The following is a 14,781-nucleotide window of genomic DNA, read 5'->3' as shown; positions in this document are numbered from 1 at the left end:
ATAAGGCAATAATATACAGTCTGACTTACCAAGTAAATATTTTCTTTTATAACAGTATTTATACGTAGCCCCAACTGTGCTACACTGCAACAGACACTTAAAAATGTTAAGCTATGTAAAGCTGATTATGCCTAATACATAATGCATCAAAATAAATGGTTTTCATGTGAAATTCTTCAATAAAGGCTTTGTTTATAGCAGGAAAGCTTCACAGATGCTTTGCTTGAGGTCTGGGAGGAGGGAACAATCCTCTACATTGAATATATGTGTGGGTATGTGAATAAAACATCTATATGAGAAAAATAATCTGAAATGTAATGACAAGAAGATGAATATGATAACATTATTCATTACTAATAAAAACACTGAAATCAGTTATCCTCACCACTCCAACTTTAATATTCCTATAAGCCATAATCATACTAAGAAGATTATACATCACCTACTGTTCAACCACTAATGTGTAGTTGGAGAAAATTACAATTTTCAGCAATCCATCCAATTAACCTCATCCCTGATACACTACCTATTACATACTGCCATCTTTTCAATATGCAAATATGGAATGCTCCAAAAGACAAATATTAACCTAATTGTATTTGCAGTGGCTAACATTTACTGAATAATTAAATTTGTATCTACAAAAAAGTAAAGAAGATGCTATTATATCTATTTTAGAAGTGAGGAAACTGAATTAAGAAATTAATGACTCCTGTAGCTTATTTTTTCTTTTTGGGTACCAAGGGATCAAACTCAGGGGCACTTAACCACTGACACACATCTCCAGCCCTTTTTTATTTTATTTTTTAATTTTGAGACTGGGTCTCGTTAAGTCCTTAGGGCCTCACTAAGTTGCTAAAGTTGGCTTTGAACTTTCGATCTTCCTGCCTCAGCCTCCCAAGCTGCTGGGATTATAGGTGTGAGACACTGTGTCCAGCACTCCTGTAACATTTTAACAGTAAGTGATTAAATTGAGATCGAAAAGAAAAAAAAAAGAAACAACAATCAAAACAAAACAAAACAAACAAAAAAACCTTTTGTGATTAAATGAACTTGAGGAGTACAAATTCAGTAAAAAAAAAAAAAAAACTAAAATAAAACAATACCTTCCACAATGTTCATTTGTAATGACTGCAGAATTTGTCATGATAATTTTAGGTGAAGGAATCATTCTTAGTATTTTTTTTTTTTGTACATGTCTATTGACACTGAATAGCCTTAAAGTTTCTGAATAGTTTATAAACATATACAGGCTGTAAGTAAAGTATGTGTGTATGTCTGGGATTGTGCACGCGCGCGCACACACACACACACACACACACACACACACAAAGAATATAAGAAAAATAGACTATGGAAAATTGGGATTACAGAGTCTTAGTGCCAGAATGGACAACAGATGTCATCTGCTTCCTTATTTACATACAAGGAAACTCAGGCCCAGCAAGTTTGAATAATTTGCCAAAGGTCACAAGTTAGCAAAATCTAGATTACATTGCCATAAGTAAACTAGTTCTTACAGAGTACCATGGTTCCATGAGATATATATCAAATAAATTAATACCTGGAATTCTTGGACATAGGTGCTTGTTTTTCCGTAAACACTTGTCTCCAAATAGATAACATTAAGATCAAAATGGATAATACTAGGGCTGGGATTGTAGCTCAGTGGTAGAGTGCTTGCCTAGCATGAGTGAGGCACTGGGTTCGATTCTCAGCGCCACATACAAATAAATAAAATAAAGGCCCATCAATTAAAAAAAAAAAGGATAATACTGCCAATGAAGTAGTGTGGCCTCCTGCCACTGGCTTTACACTAGATAAAGCAATATACAGCCTGATTTCTCAATTAAATCTTTTCTTTTACAATAGCATATCATAAAGCTCCAGTGTGTACACTTTAATATATGCCTTTTCCCCAAAAATTTTTAAAAATAACTTTATTTTATTTATGTACTTTTTTAATGTGATGCTGAAGCTCAAACCCAGTGCCTCCCATGTGCCAGGCAAGCACTCTACCAATGAGCCACAATTCCAGCCCTTCAAGTATTTTTTAAGCCGTAGGTGGATATAATACCTTTATTTTATTCATTTTTATGTGGTGCTGAGGCTAGAACCCAGTGCCTCACATGTGCTAGGCAAGCACTCTACTACTAAGCCATAATGCCAGCCTATTTTTTTTTTCTTTTTGGCACTGGGGCCTGAACCCAGGGGTGCTAACACTGAGTATACCTAACCCTGTTTATTTTTTATTTTGAGACAGAATATTGCTAATTTGCTGAGGCTGGCCTCAAGTTGTAATCCTCCTGTCTCAGCCTCTCAAGTCATACTGAGATTACAAATGGGTGCTACCACACCAGGCTCACAATATACTGTTAACATAAGCTAACCTGATTATGTCTCAACACAGAATGACTCATCACTGTGGATCAAAAGTTACCAGAACTGGAAATGCAGCAAACCTAGAACCTTTCCACATAGACTTTCTTTTGCCTGCTCCTCCTGGCATCCTAGATGGCTCCAGCCTGTTGGTTCCTACTGTCACTGGCTGGCCATTCCTCACCCAGTTCCTGTCATTCTTCTTACAACCCCAAATGTGGGCATCCATTCTTAGGCTTGCAACTGCTTACCCTCTGGTCAATACCTAATTCTTGAAGGTGTTATCCACCTCTACAGCTTCATCAACGACTTCTATGCAATGATCAGACCAAATCTCTACTCTCACTTTTGTCATAAACTCCAGATCCAAATTTCCAAGTTCTAGCAGGCAGCTAGAACTTCTAGCTCTTGTAATGTTCCACTAGTACTTCAAATGCAAAATGTCCAAAAATAAACCCTTTCTCTTCATGAAAATTCCCATTACTCCTAAGTGCCCATTTTCCATAGGTGACACCTATATTTTCACAGTTAAAACTGTAGGTGACATTGCCCTCTCCCCAAGTGGTTGATAAAGGGTCAAGTCCTGCAGTTCTTCTTCCTCAGGACCTCTTGCAGGACACACTGGAAACTCCTCCTTTCTACTATACTAAATGTCTGGTAAACTGGGTTCTGTCAAAAGGGCACTTGAGGCAAGGGTGTAAGTGTGAGCAGCTTCATTTGGAAGGTGATGCCAAGTTTCTGCAGGGATATGGTGAAATGAGTCAGAAAAGGTAAGATGCCAATAAAGGAAATGTTATCAAGCAGTTTATGGCTATAGGCAACTAAGACTCAATTCCTTTGAGATACTCTGGAAGAGGCTGGGGTTGTAGCTCAGCGGTAGAGCGCTCACCTAGCATGTGTGAGGCCCTGGGTTCGATCCTCAGCACCACATAAAAATAAATAAATAACATAAAGGTATTGTGTCCAACTACAACTAAAAAATAAATATTAAAAAAAAGAGAAAGAAAGAGAGATACTCTGGGACAATTTGTTGAATGTGACCTAAAATGATTCCAATAAGGAACCGGGGTTGTTGCTCAGTGGTAGAGTGCTTGCCTAGCATGTGTGAGGCACTGGGTTCGACTCTTAGCACCACATAAAAATAAATGAACAAAATAAAAGGCCCATCAATAGCTAAAAACTAAAAAAGATGATCCCAACAAGATGGCAAGGGAGGGCTGGGGATATGGCTCAGCTGGTAGAGTGCTTGCCTTGCATGCACAAGGCCCTGAGTTCAAATCCCAAAACCATCCCCCCCCACCACCAAAAAAAAGATGGCAAGGGAGTTGGGTTATTTATTCACCAATTCCCTTCAGTATCTGGCTGAAAGCTGCTCCTGGAGGAATTTGATTCCCTGGAACTTCTGGTCTACCCTTGAAACAGGCCTAGGTGGCTCTAGTAGCTAAGGAAACCCCTCAAAGACAGGCAAGTGCTTGCAGTTGGAAGCCCTTAGCAAAAGAATGGTAAGTGCCAAGAAGATAAGGTGTGGCACTGACAGTCTCTGCTACAGGCCTTTTTACCTCTCACCTAGAATGTAGCAATGACCTGGTAACTGGGTAACAACCAGCATTTCCTCATAGTCATCCATATTTCTATATTCAGTGCACTCTTGGATTAAACTTCTTAAAGGACACTTCCAGTTCTAGCAATGCAGTTTTTTTGCTTCACTGGATTTTCACTGCCAATGGAATTAAGTATAAATTCCTCAGCCAAGTGTTCGAGGCCTCCACCATAGGATGCTAAGTATTCTTTCCAGCTCTGCATTTTACTATATCTCTATGTGTCCAGATTCAGGTCAATGGGATACTGCTGTTTTCTTGCTGGCCAGGAAGCTTAATATCTTTGCCACCTGTGTAAACTTCATATGCCAGGTGTCACATACTGTCAACTTTGACTATTGAAACTCTGACTTGAACAAATGCCAGACAACAGGTCAGACATGATCCTGTCGCCTTATAGCTTTTTCCTACTTCTGCCCCTAATTGCCTAGTATTCCATGGGAGTCTATTACTTCCCTATTCACTTCTATCTCTGACAAACTGAACACTTGTCAAACACTTCAACACTTGTCAAACTAAACTCAAACAAACAGTACTGCAAGTGAGAAGTCCTGATCATTATGTTTCATATGCAGAACTAGGCCCTTATGTTATACAATCTCTTGCTATTTGATGGGCTCCAATGGGAATATCACAGGCCTTCTTTTCTTCATGGATCATGAGCCTAGCTGGGCACAGTGGTGCACACCTGTCACCCCAGCAACTCAGGATATTGAGGCAGGAGGATCACAAGTTCAAAGCCAGCATCACCAATTTAGTGAAGCCCAAAGCAATTTAGTGAGACCCTGTCTCAAAATAAAAAACAAAAAGGGCTGGGGATGTGGTTCAGTGGTTATGTGCCCCACTGGGTTCAATCTGGTAAAATGCTCCTGGGTTCAATCCCCAGTATGAGGAGGAGGAGGAGGAGGAGGAAGGAAGAAGAGGAAGAAGAGGAGGAAGAGGAAGAAGAGGAGGAAGAGAAGGAAGGAGAAGGAGGAGGAGAAGAAGGAGGAGGAGGAGGAGGAGGAGGAAACAAACAGGACTTAAAGAAAAAACTTGGGTCCTATTAAAAAGTAATTCACTATAATTAGAAGCTCTTTAGACCAAAGACTAGTTAAGTCTCAGTTACTAGGACTACTAACACAACTAGCAACTATCTTATTGTGGTAATTCCTGTCTTTTGCCATGCTCCCAGGACAGAGGTAAATTAAACCACACCTAATCAGAAAAGGGATAAAGGAAGACCTGGCAAGATTCAGCTGGGTGGTAAAACTTCTAGGGTAAAATGAGGATGGGAAAGGTACTCTGGAAAAAAAATAGAGAAAATCTAAAAGGCAGGACACCTTCTAGCAGCTGTTTGGGCATAAATATTCTATAAATCAGTCAAATGTGGTATTGTACACTTATAATCCCAGACTTGGGTGACTGAGGCAGGAGGATATCAAGTTCAAGGCCAGTCTCAGCAACATATTAAGACCCTGCCTCAAAATGAAAATTTTGAGGACTGGGATGTAGCTGAGTGGTAAAGCACTCCTGGGTTAAATCCCCAGTACCAAATAAATAAAATGAAAAGAAATAAATATTTTATAAAATAGTTTGAATAAACAGTAATTACAAACCAAAATTGTTCTGTTTAGTTCGTTCAACTGCAACTATGGTCAGAGAACAATAATAATCACAAACTGTTTAATGGTTTTTAGAGGTTAATTTTTTTAAAAAGTATTGATGGGAATAATGAAGTATAACTAATTCTTATGTAATAAGAAAATAACAATGTATGTACTTTGTATTTATCTGTGGTCTATATCTAATTTTCCTTCTTAATCAAGTAAAGGCTTCTAAAAAACAAAAAAATGACTGGAAAAAAATATTTCTTATCCTAGGTTTAGATGACCTGTTTCAGAATTTTAAATATTTTTTACTAAAAAAGTTATTTTTTTGGTATTGATAATATTATTATTCTGAGTAATAATCTGACAAAATGCTCTCAATATTCTTATTTGCTATTTCTTTTGGGATATTATTGATATTTTACCCACTTTGTATATATACCATTAATTATCCCTCCAAAATGAAAAAATAATTTTTTTTTTTTGGTCTAGAAACAAATTTTAAAATTCACCCTGTTAATCAGGTAGGCTGACTCTCCCTAGCTATTCTGGGAGGAGATTAATTTGCTAATCTGCAGTAGAGGACATAACTCAGAATCCTTCTCTTTCTCAGGGGTAGAGTTATCACACATCCTAAATCACATAGCCTAAATCAGGCTGTCAAGGATTTCAGTTTTCAGGCTGGGGATGTGGCTCAAGCGGTAGCATGCTTGCCTGGCATGCATGCGGCCCAGGTTTGATCCTCAGCACCACATACAAACAAAGATGTTGTATCCGCTGATAACTAAAATATATATTAAAAAAAAATTTAAAAAAAGGATTTCAGTTTTCTGTCCAGTAAAAGGAAAACATAAAAAGACACATGTGTCTTTTTAAAAACCATTTAAATTTCATGTGTATTTCATTGTACAAGTCTGATAATCATCCGGACTTTAGGATATTTCATCTTATAGTCTTCTGTCAAGTATTTAAAAATCTGTACTCAAATATTTCATGACACTATTTAATGAACTCTGTAAACTGAGTGTACATGCCTGTAATTCCAAAACTAAGGAGGCCAAGGCAGGAGGATCACAAATATGAGGCCAGCCTTGGCAACTTAGTGAGATCCTGTCCTCAAAATAAAAATGAAAATGGGCTAGGGTGTAGCTCGGTGGTAAAGCACCTGTGGATTAAATCCCTAGTACCATCCCGTAGACATACACGGAGAACCCTGCAATTCTTGTGTGAATATGGGTTCCCAAAAAGGAATAATGTTTTTATTATAGGACTAATTTTACTCTATAATTGATTTTTTTTTTGGGGGGGGGGGTGCTGGGGATTGAACCTAGGAGTGCTTAACCACTGAGCTCCATACCCATCCCTTTTTATTTTGAGATGGGTCTCACTGAGTTGCTTAAGGCCTTACTAAATTGCTGAAGCTGGCTTTGAACTTGTGATCCTCCTGCCTCAGCCTCCCGAGCCGCTGGGATTACAGGCGTGCACCACCATACCCTGCCTCTGTAATTGATCTCTACAGTGTGATTTGTTTTGGGTTCATTCTACCCAACGCCTGCCCAGTATCTAGTGAACTGTCCAAATTGTCCCCAGGACAATTGATCTTATTTTGGGGTATGAGTTCATCAAATAGGGAGTTGCAGAAAAGAAAAAGTACATGCCCATAAGGAAATCAGCAACTTTAACGCACAATCATTTTGACTAGTCATTGACAGACATATAAAATGACCAAGTGTACAAATTTGTCTGAGAGCTTGTTAATTTTTAAGAAAATAACTAACCACAAAACAAAGGGCCCCAAGGGCTATCCTGGTCAACTTGGGCCAAGATGGCCTGTGTACCACTTTCCTGTTTAATGTTTCAGTTGGCTCTGGCCAATGCTTACATAGTCATGCCACACAAGCTGCACCACAACATGAACCAGTTCAATAAACATATGACAGTCCTTTTCAGTTCAGGTCACTCAGAGGCAAGTCTTATGTTCTTCCACAGCTGCGTTGGGAGCCTGACAAAGCTCACCTGATCCAGGGACGACTCACCATCTCACAGGGATTTTTATCCTTCTGCACATGACCTTCACTGGAGAGTGTTAAAAAAAAAATATTACAGACACCTAGACCCGACTCCAGACCAAAAGAATCCAAATCTCCAGAGGAAGGGGTTCATGATTTGGTAATTTTCCAAGTTTCCCAGAGGATTCTAATGTGCAGACAAGGCTGAGAAACAATGCTCGAAGAGTATAGAGATGGGTGAGAGCTGAGCCAAGAGAGGAAGGAAACTGCAGTGACAAGAATGATAAAAACCTATCTAGAGTGACTTGGGAGAAGGTAAATCAGCTCATGAGCAGGGGTCTGAATCCCTGGGATTTCTTGCAATATTTGGAGGAGTGCTCCCAGACATAGAGGACCTGGTACATACAATAAATAGTAGTGAGCTAAGAAATTATTATTATATCTATTAAAATATAGTATTGTATCTTAATACTTCAATTGTATGTGTATATATGCGCGTGCGCACGTTACTAAGGATTGAACCTAGGACCTTGTGCATGCTAGGCAAGTGCTTGACTACTGAGCTACATCCCTAGTCCTATTTATTAGTTCATTTGGTACTGGGGATTGAAATGAGGCATGCTCAACCACTGAGCAATATTCATAACATTTTTTTTTAATTTTTAAAATCTGAGACAGTGTTTCACTAACACTGTCTTGCTAAATTAACCAAGGCTGATCTCTAACTTGTGACCCTCCTGCCTCAGCCTCCTGAGTAGCTGGGATTACAGGTATTCATGCCCACTTTAAAATTCTTTAATTATTTAAGCTTTCTCCCACAACACTAGGAATTGAACCCAGGGCGTTGTGTATGCTAGGCAAGCTCTCTACCACAGCTACAGCCTCAGCCTGTTTTTATTTTGAGACAGGATCTCCCAAAATTGCTAAGGCTAGCCTTAAACTTGCCATCCCCCTGTCTTGGCCTACCAGTCTCTAGGATTACAGGCCTGTGCCACTGTGTCCTGAGGCTCCAGCTTCATCATGCCATAAAGGAAGTTTCTTAATCCTTTTTGAAAACTCAGGAGGGGGAAGAGCTTTAAATCCCTCCTAACACCCTCCATGGAAAAGCTAAATAGGCAAGGATCAGATTGCTCCAGATCTGAATCCTTAACTACCCAAAGTGTGTGAAGCTGAAGAGAAAACTCTCTCTGAAAACATTCCTTACATCCCCCTCAGTATTCAGTCCCACTTGACTGAAAGCCAGTACCGAAAGGTCTAGATACCACATTGGACAGTCTGAGTTCCTGCTCTACAGCCATTGATCAGTTTTCCTGATCTCAGATTAGTCACCCACCTTCCCCAGAGGTGTCCTTCATCTGTCAATTAAGTTTCTGGGACTGAGAACCTCTGAAGTAAAGCCATTCAAAGGGCCAGCACAGGATGAGATACGGGGCTGGCCTTAGGAGTGTGAATTAGAATTTGCTTCCGCTAACAGGAGAACAGAAGTCAGTTTACATAAACAGTGTGCAGGGAGTTGGTTTACATTATTATCATTTTTTAAAAATTAACAATTCACTGAAAAATATTTTAGCCAGGTGGTGCATGCCTGTAACTGCAGTGGCTCAGGAGGTGGAGGCAGGAGGATTGCCAGTTTCAAAGCCAGCCTCAGCAACTTAGCAAGGCCCTAAGCAATTTAGTGAGACCCTGTCAGTGGTAAGTCACCCCTGGGGTTGATCTCCAGTATCACACACATGCACACAAAGTAATACATAGAAGGGTCGTCCATCCATGTTGTAGCATGTATCAGCACTTCATTCTTTTTCTAAATTTATTTTTATTTTTATTTTTGGGTACCAGAAATTGAACTCAGAAGGGTTTAACCGTTAAACCACATCCCAGCCCTTTTTTTTTTCCAAACATTTTTTTTAGTTGTAGATGGATATCACATCCCTCTTTTATTTATTTTTTTATGTTGTGCTGAGGATGGAACCCAGTGCCTCACACATGTGAGGCAAATGCTCAACCACTGAGCTACAACCCCAGCCCCCATCCTAGCCCTTTTTATTTTAAAACAGGTCTAAGGTGCTTAGAGTCTTGCTAAGTTGCTAAAAGCTGACTTTGAACTTGCGATCCTCCTACCTCAGCCTCCTGAACTGCTGGGATTACAGATGTGTGCCACCACGCACACCCAGCCTTCATTCCTTTCTGATGAGGACTAATATTCCATGATATGGATATATCCCATTTTATCTATGCCTTCATCCATTATGGATATCTGGGTTGTTTCTACCTTCTGGCTATTATGAATAATACTGTTAAAAATACTTGTGTTCAAGTTTTTGTGAGAACATATCTTTTCATGTCTCTTCCAGTGATATTTAACTTTGTAGGAACTGCCAAACCTGTTTCCAAAGTGGTGAGGAGACTTTTCTTGCTGGCCCTAGACACATAGAAGTATGTATGTCCCCGTAACAACAACAAAAAAAAAAAAACCAAGGGGCTCATAGGCAGTTTTCAACAAACTCAATTTTGTCTAAATTCTTTGTAAATTATCATTCCTAGGCTAAATTCAGAAAGTAATTAGTAATATAAGGAAGTTTGTGGATAAGTTGGATTCTTGGATTCCTATCCTTGAAAACCATCCTACAAGGACAGAAGAAAGGATTCCCATCTACTCCAAGGGCCCCAAGAACCCTGCAGAAATATGAGGTTCCATGTACCGAGTCTGGGCTGTCTGTTTCCTACAGCAAACAGATGCAGGGAGGTGAGGCACAGGCTTCTTATTTCCTAGTGAGAAAGGCCTCAACCCTCAGTGACTCATTAATGAGGGCAAAATGGTACTGGAAATTTTCTGCTTCTTCAGTCGTCTGCAGGAGCCATGATAATCCTTATAAATTCTAAGTATATCTCTGACATATTTCAGCAAAGCCTTTACTCTTGCATTTGTCTACTCCTAGGGAAACTGCTTACCCCAAATTCCATTTCACTGTTGCTAGTTCTTTTGGGTTAATTTCAGTTAGGGACAGTTTCTTCCTGTTTGATATTTGCTGATTCACCTTTTGTTCTTTTTTATGCCTACCTAAGATCTTTCTTACTCTGGGTCTGAGCCAGATTAAATCCTTTCTGGAACAAGAAGAGGTATAAATAAACTTTAAGAGTTTCTCTAGTCTGAAAGAGTAATTATTCATAGCTGTGAGACAGAAAGAAGAATTACCAAGGAATCTGTCAAAGTTAGCTCTAATAATCAATACTGGCATCTTGTTTTTGTGAACCAATTTAAGACATAATTAAAGACATTGAATGACCAAAATATAATTTTAATTATATCCTTTCAGAATAACTACTTTAACAAAGAAATTTAAGAGAGAAAATTCATTATAATTAAGTATATGCTTCTTGTACACCGATGAACTAATGAGTTAATACAACAGCAATTATGCCTTAGAGATAAAAAGCTTTATTTTACAAGATATTTTTAGACTTGTTATTCTGTGTGAACTTCAAACATCCTTGTGAAATGGCACGTGTATATTATCATCATTTTCAGGTAAAAAAAAGAGACAGAGAGGTTATTTAACTTGTACTCTATCACTTAGCTGGATAGTGGTAACAGAATTTGAATTTGGGGCTTCTTAGAGCTGTATCCCCCAACCTTTTTCATTTTGAGACAGGGTCTTGCTCTTTCTGCCTCAGCCTTCTGAGTAACAGGGATCACAGGCATTTGCCACCACATCCAGCTATTTGTTGTTTTCTAAGATTCTATCCATAGACCTCTTCTCTTTAATTCTACAAACCCTCCTCAAGGGATCTCAGCCACTCCTGGGCTCCAACATGTATCTGCTCACTGACTGCCCCAATCTCCATTTATAGCGTTCATATCTCTCCTTGGAATCAGTGCATGCATCCAAATGTTTACTAGAAAATTCCACCTGGATAATCTAAAAGCACCCTAACTATCTGCTTTGGTTTTAATGTGTCTCCCAAAAGTTCTTCCAAATTTGTGTTTGGAGGTAGGGCCTTTGGAAAGTAATTTGGATTAGATGAGGTCATAGGTGTAGGACCCTCACGATGGCATTAGTGGTTTGATGAGCAGAGAAAGAGAGACCTGAGCTGGCACACTTGCTGTGTCTCACCACGCAATGATCACTGCCATGTTATGATGCAGACAGGAGGCCTTCACCAGATGCCAAGCAGATGCTGGCACCATGCTCTTGGATTTCCCAACCTTCATAACAGTGAGCCAAATAAATTTCTGTTCTTTATGAATTACTTCATCTCAGGTATTTTGTTATGGCAGTGGAAAACAGAATAACACAACATCTAAAAGAGAATTTATCTTTATCACATCAAGTTCTTTTAAACTCTCCTAACTTTTCTATTTCAGCAAATATTAGCACCTTTTATCCACTAGCCAATCTGAAAATGTTACCCTTGACTCCCCTCTTTTCACTTCCCTCAAGACAATTAATACTGTTCTTTTGGTCTCACGAATTCATTCATTTCTGTTCTCTCCTCTCTATTCCTTCGACGTCTATTTTCAAACTCCAAACTCTAGGTAGGTCTGTAGTGACTGCTTTCTAATGGTCTTCCAGCCTCCAGCCCCTTCCCCCACATTCTCTTTTCTACACATCACTGCCATGGTTCTTCTAAAACATTAACATGATCAAATTAGGCCCCTGCTTCCAAGTGGCATTGGTTCAATACTGTTTCTTAGGATTCTACATACGATTTTTCAAAATCTGACTCTACTCTTATAGAATAAGTCCTGTTACTTCCTGAACAGTAAGAGGGAGTTTAGCATAATGGTCAAGAACACAAGTACAGGGGCTGGGGATGTGGCTCAAGCGGTAGCGCGCTTGCCTGGCATGCGTGCGGCCCGGGTTCGATCCTCAGCACAACATACAAACAAAGATGTTGTGTCCACCAATAACTAAAAAATAAATATTAAAAAATTCTCTCTTAAAAAAAAAAAAAGAACACAAGTACAGCCCCGGCCTCCCATCCCAAACTTGGCTGCTGTTAGGTGGTATGTTCTCCAGGCAGGGACCCCTGCGACCCCTGCTGGGACTCCCGGGCCAGGCTTCGTTTCTTCAGGCAATGAGATCTTCTAGCAGCACCTTACCGGATGAGTTGGAGTCCTCATTCGAGGCTTGCTTTGCTTCTCTCCTGGGTCAGGATTATGTCAATGGCACCGATCAGGAAGAAATTCAAACCAGTATTGATCAGTATATCCAGAAGTTTCTGGATACTGCAAGACAGACAGAATGCTTTTTTTCCTACAAAAAAGACTGCAGTTGTCTGTCCAGAAACCAGAGCAAGTTATCTCAGAACTAAGGAATGAGTTGCAGAAGAAAGATGCACTGGTGCAGAAGCACTTAACACAGCTGAGGCATTGGCAGCAGGTGCTGGAGGACATCAATGTGCAGCACAAAAAGCCCCATAAAGTCCCCCAGGGCTCCTTGGCCTAGCTGAAGCAGGTGTCTGTCAATATCCCTGCACCTCTGAAGCATACCTGAGAGAGGTCTGGCCTACAAGGTAGCCTTCTGCAGATAGTTCCTCCAGACCTGTGTGTGTGGACATGGCATTTTAGAAGAACTATTTGCCAGAGAATGAGTTGGTGTTCATTTTATTTCCACCTAAAATTTCCCCAATTTTTATGAGCTGTTCATTACTTGAGTACTTTCTAAAAGGCTTGGTAAACAAAGTGAGGTTTCATTTTGTTTTGTCTGTAGCAAAGTTTAGACTATTAGTTTGCCACAGATTTTTTTCTTGATATTTTTGCTTGTTTTTAAAATTATATATATATATATATATATATATATATATATATATATATATTCCCCCAGTTGTTAATTTGTTATGATCTGAGGGGGAAAATTAAAGTACTCCTAGAATCAGGGGAGAAGGTATTTGGTTTTAGGCTTTTTACAATTACTACAAATCCATGGTAGTAGAGAAAAATATGTAAATTTGCTGTCTCAAGACTTTGAACTACCTCAAGAAGAGGAATCTAATGCAATGTTTTTTTCCTTAATATTTTTTTAGTTGTAGTTAGGCACAATACCTTTATTTCATTTATTTATTTTTATGGGGTTCTGAGGATCAAACCTAGCACTTCACACATGCTAGGCAAGCGCTCTACCATTGAGCCACGACCCCAGCCCTAATGCAACATTTGTAAGGCTTCCATAGCAGTACAGAGTGCAGATATTTTGTAAATATGTCAGAAAAAGAAGGGTTAAAGTATGCTAGGTTAGCGCAGTAATATTACAGTAGATCCTTAAGTTGACACTGCCGTTTGTTTGGGTGAGTGTATGTGTTGTGCAGTGTTTGCTGTATTAGGAGCATGACATACTGGAGGTCTCGCAGTAATGAACCAGTGTGAGGAACAGAGCAGACCCAGTCTTCCTAGCGTGACAGCTGGGACACAAGTGATGGACAAGGGGGTCAAAGCTTGGTCTGATTCTTTTTCTTTTGAGTTTTGTTTTGTTTGCTTGTGTTTTTGTTTTACTTTTTGGAGAAAAGGCAGTTTACATGAAGGAAGGTTCTTGCTCAATGGATTTGATTCCAAGAACCTAGAGCCTTGGGGTGGAGGGTGACCTGCAGAGTGATCCTCGGCTCCTTCACCTCCACAGAGAGCATGGGGATCCTCTGTGGGGAAGGTATTTTGCCCTCTTGTCAGAAGAGGTTTTCTTTTCTGTTTTATGCAACTCTTAAATTATATCCCTTCGGCCAGTACAAACACTCCTCTGTCTTCTCAATAGTCAGTATGTCTGTGGCTGTGTCTCGGTTCATTTTGTCCTTTCCAACCCTGGAGATCCCTCCCCATGAGCCTCGATATCCACTCATGTTCCTGGTGTGGCCTGGATGCCACCTGGTCCACAAAGCGCCCACTCTATTCCAGGGCACAGGACTTTTATTCCTTCCATTGTCTTGTGGGTTAGTGAATGGTTCTTTTTCTGTGCCCCTTGCTGCATTGTATACTCATGGGAAATAGGCATTACTCCTCTGGGTTATACAGGAACATGTATTTTGTAGTCCTTCTGTATATACATATTACTCCTTTTGTTTGTGAGGATGATACTTGGCTTGTGGACCTATGACCTGTGATGACTAGCCTGAGGCCAGCATATCTCCCTTTAGTTGGAATGTATAGGTCAAAATTTAAAAGTTATTTTTTACTCATAAGGGTTTTAACCTGATCATCTCATGCTAATTAGAAGCTCT

The 14,781-nt window shown here is 39.7% G+C and overlaps 1 pseudogene; it reads left to right on the top strand.

Moving 5' to 3' along the window:
- The first annotated feature begins 12,561 nt into the window (after nt 1–12,561).
- On the top strand, nt 12,562–13,070 carry LOC139704078 (mediator of RNA polymerase II transcription subunit 28 pseudogene; annotated as a pseudogene).
- The last annotated feature ends 1,711 nt before the right edge of the window (nt 13,071–14,781 follow it).

The sequence above is a fragment of the Marmota flaviventris genome, unplaced genomic scaffold (assembly GCF_047511675.1).
Source record: "Marmota flaviventris isolate mMarFla1 unplaced genomic scaffold, mMarFla1.hap1 Scaffold_210, whole genome shotgun sequence".
Lineage (NCBI taxonomy): Eukaryota > Metazoa > Chordata > Mammalia > Rodentia > Sciuridae > Marmota > Marmota flaviventris.
The sequence above is the reverse complement of the archived record's forward strand: the minus strand, read 5'-3'. Positions and strand labels throughout refer to the sequence as shown.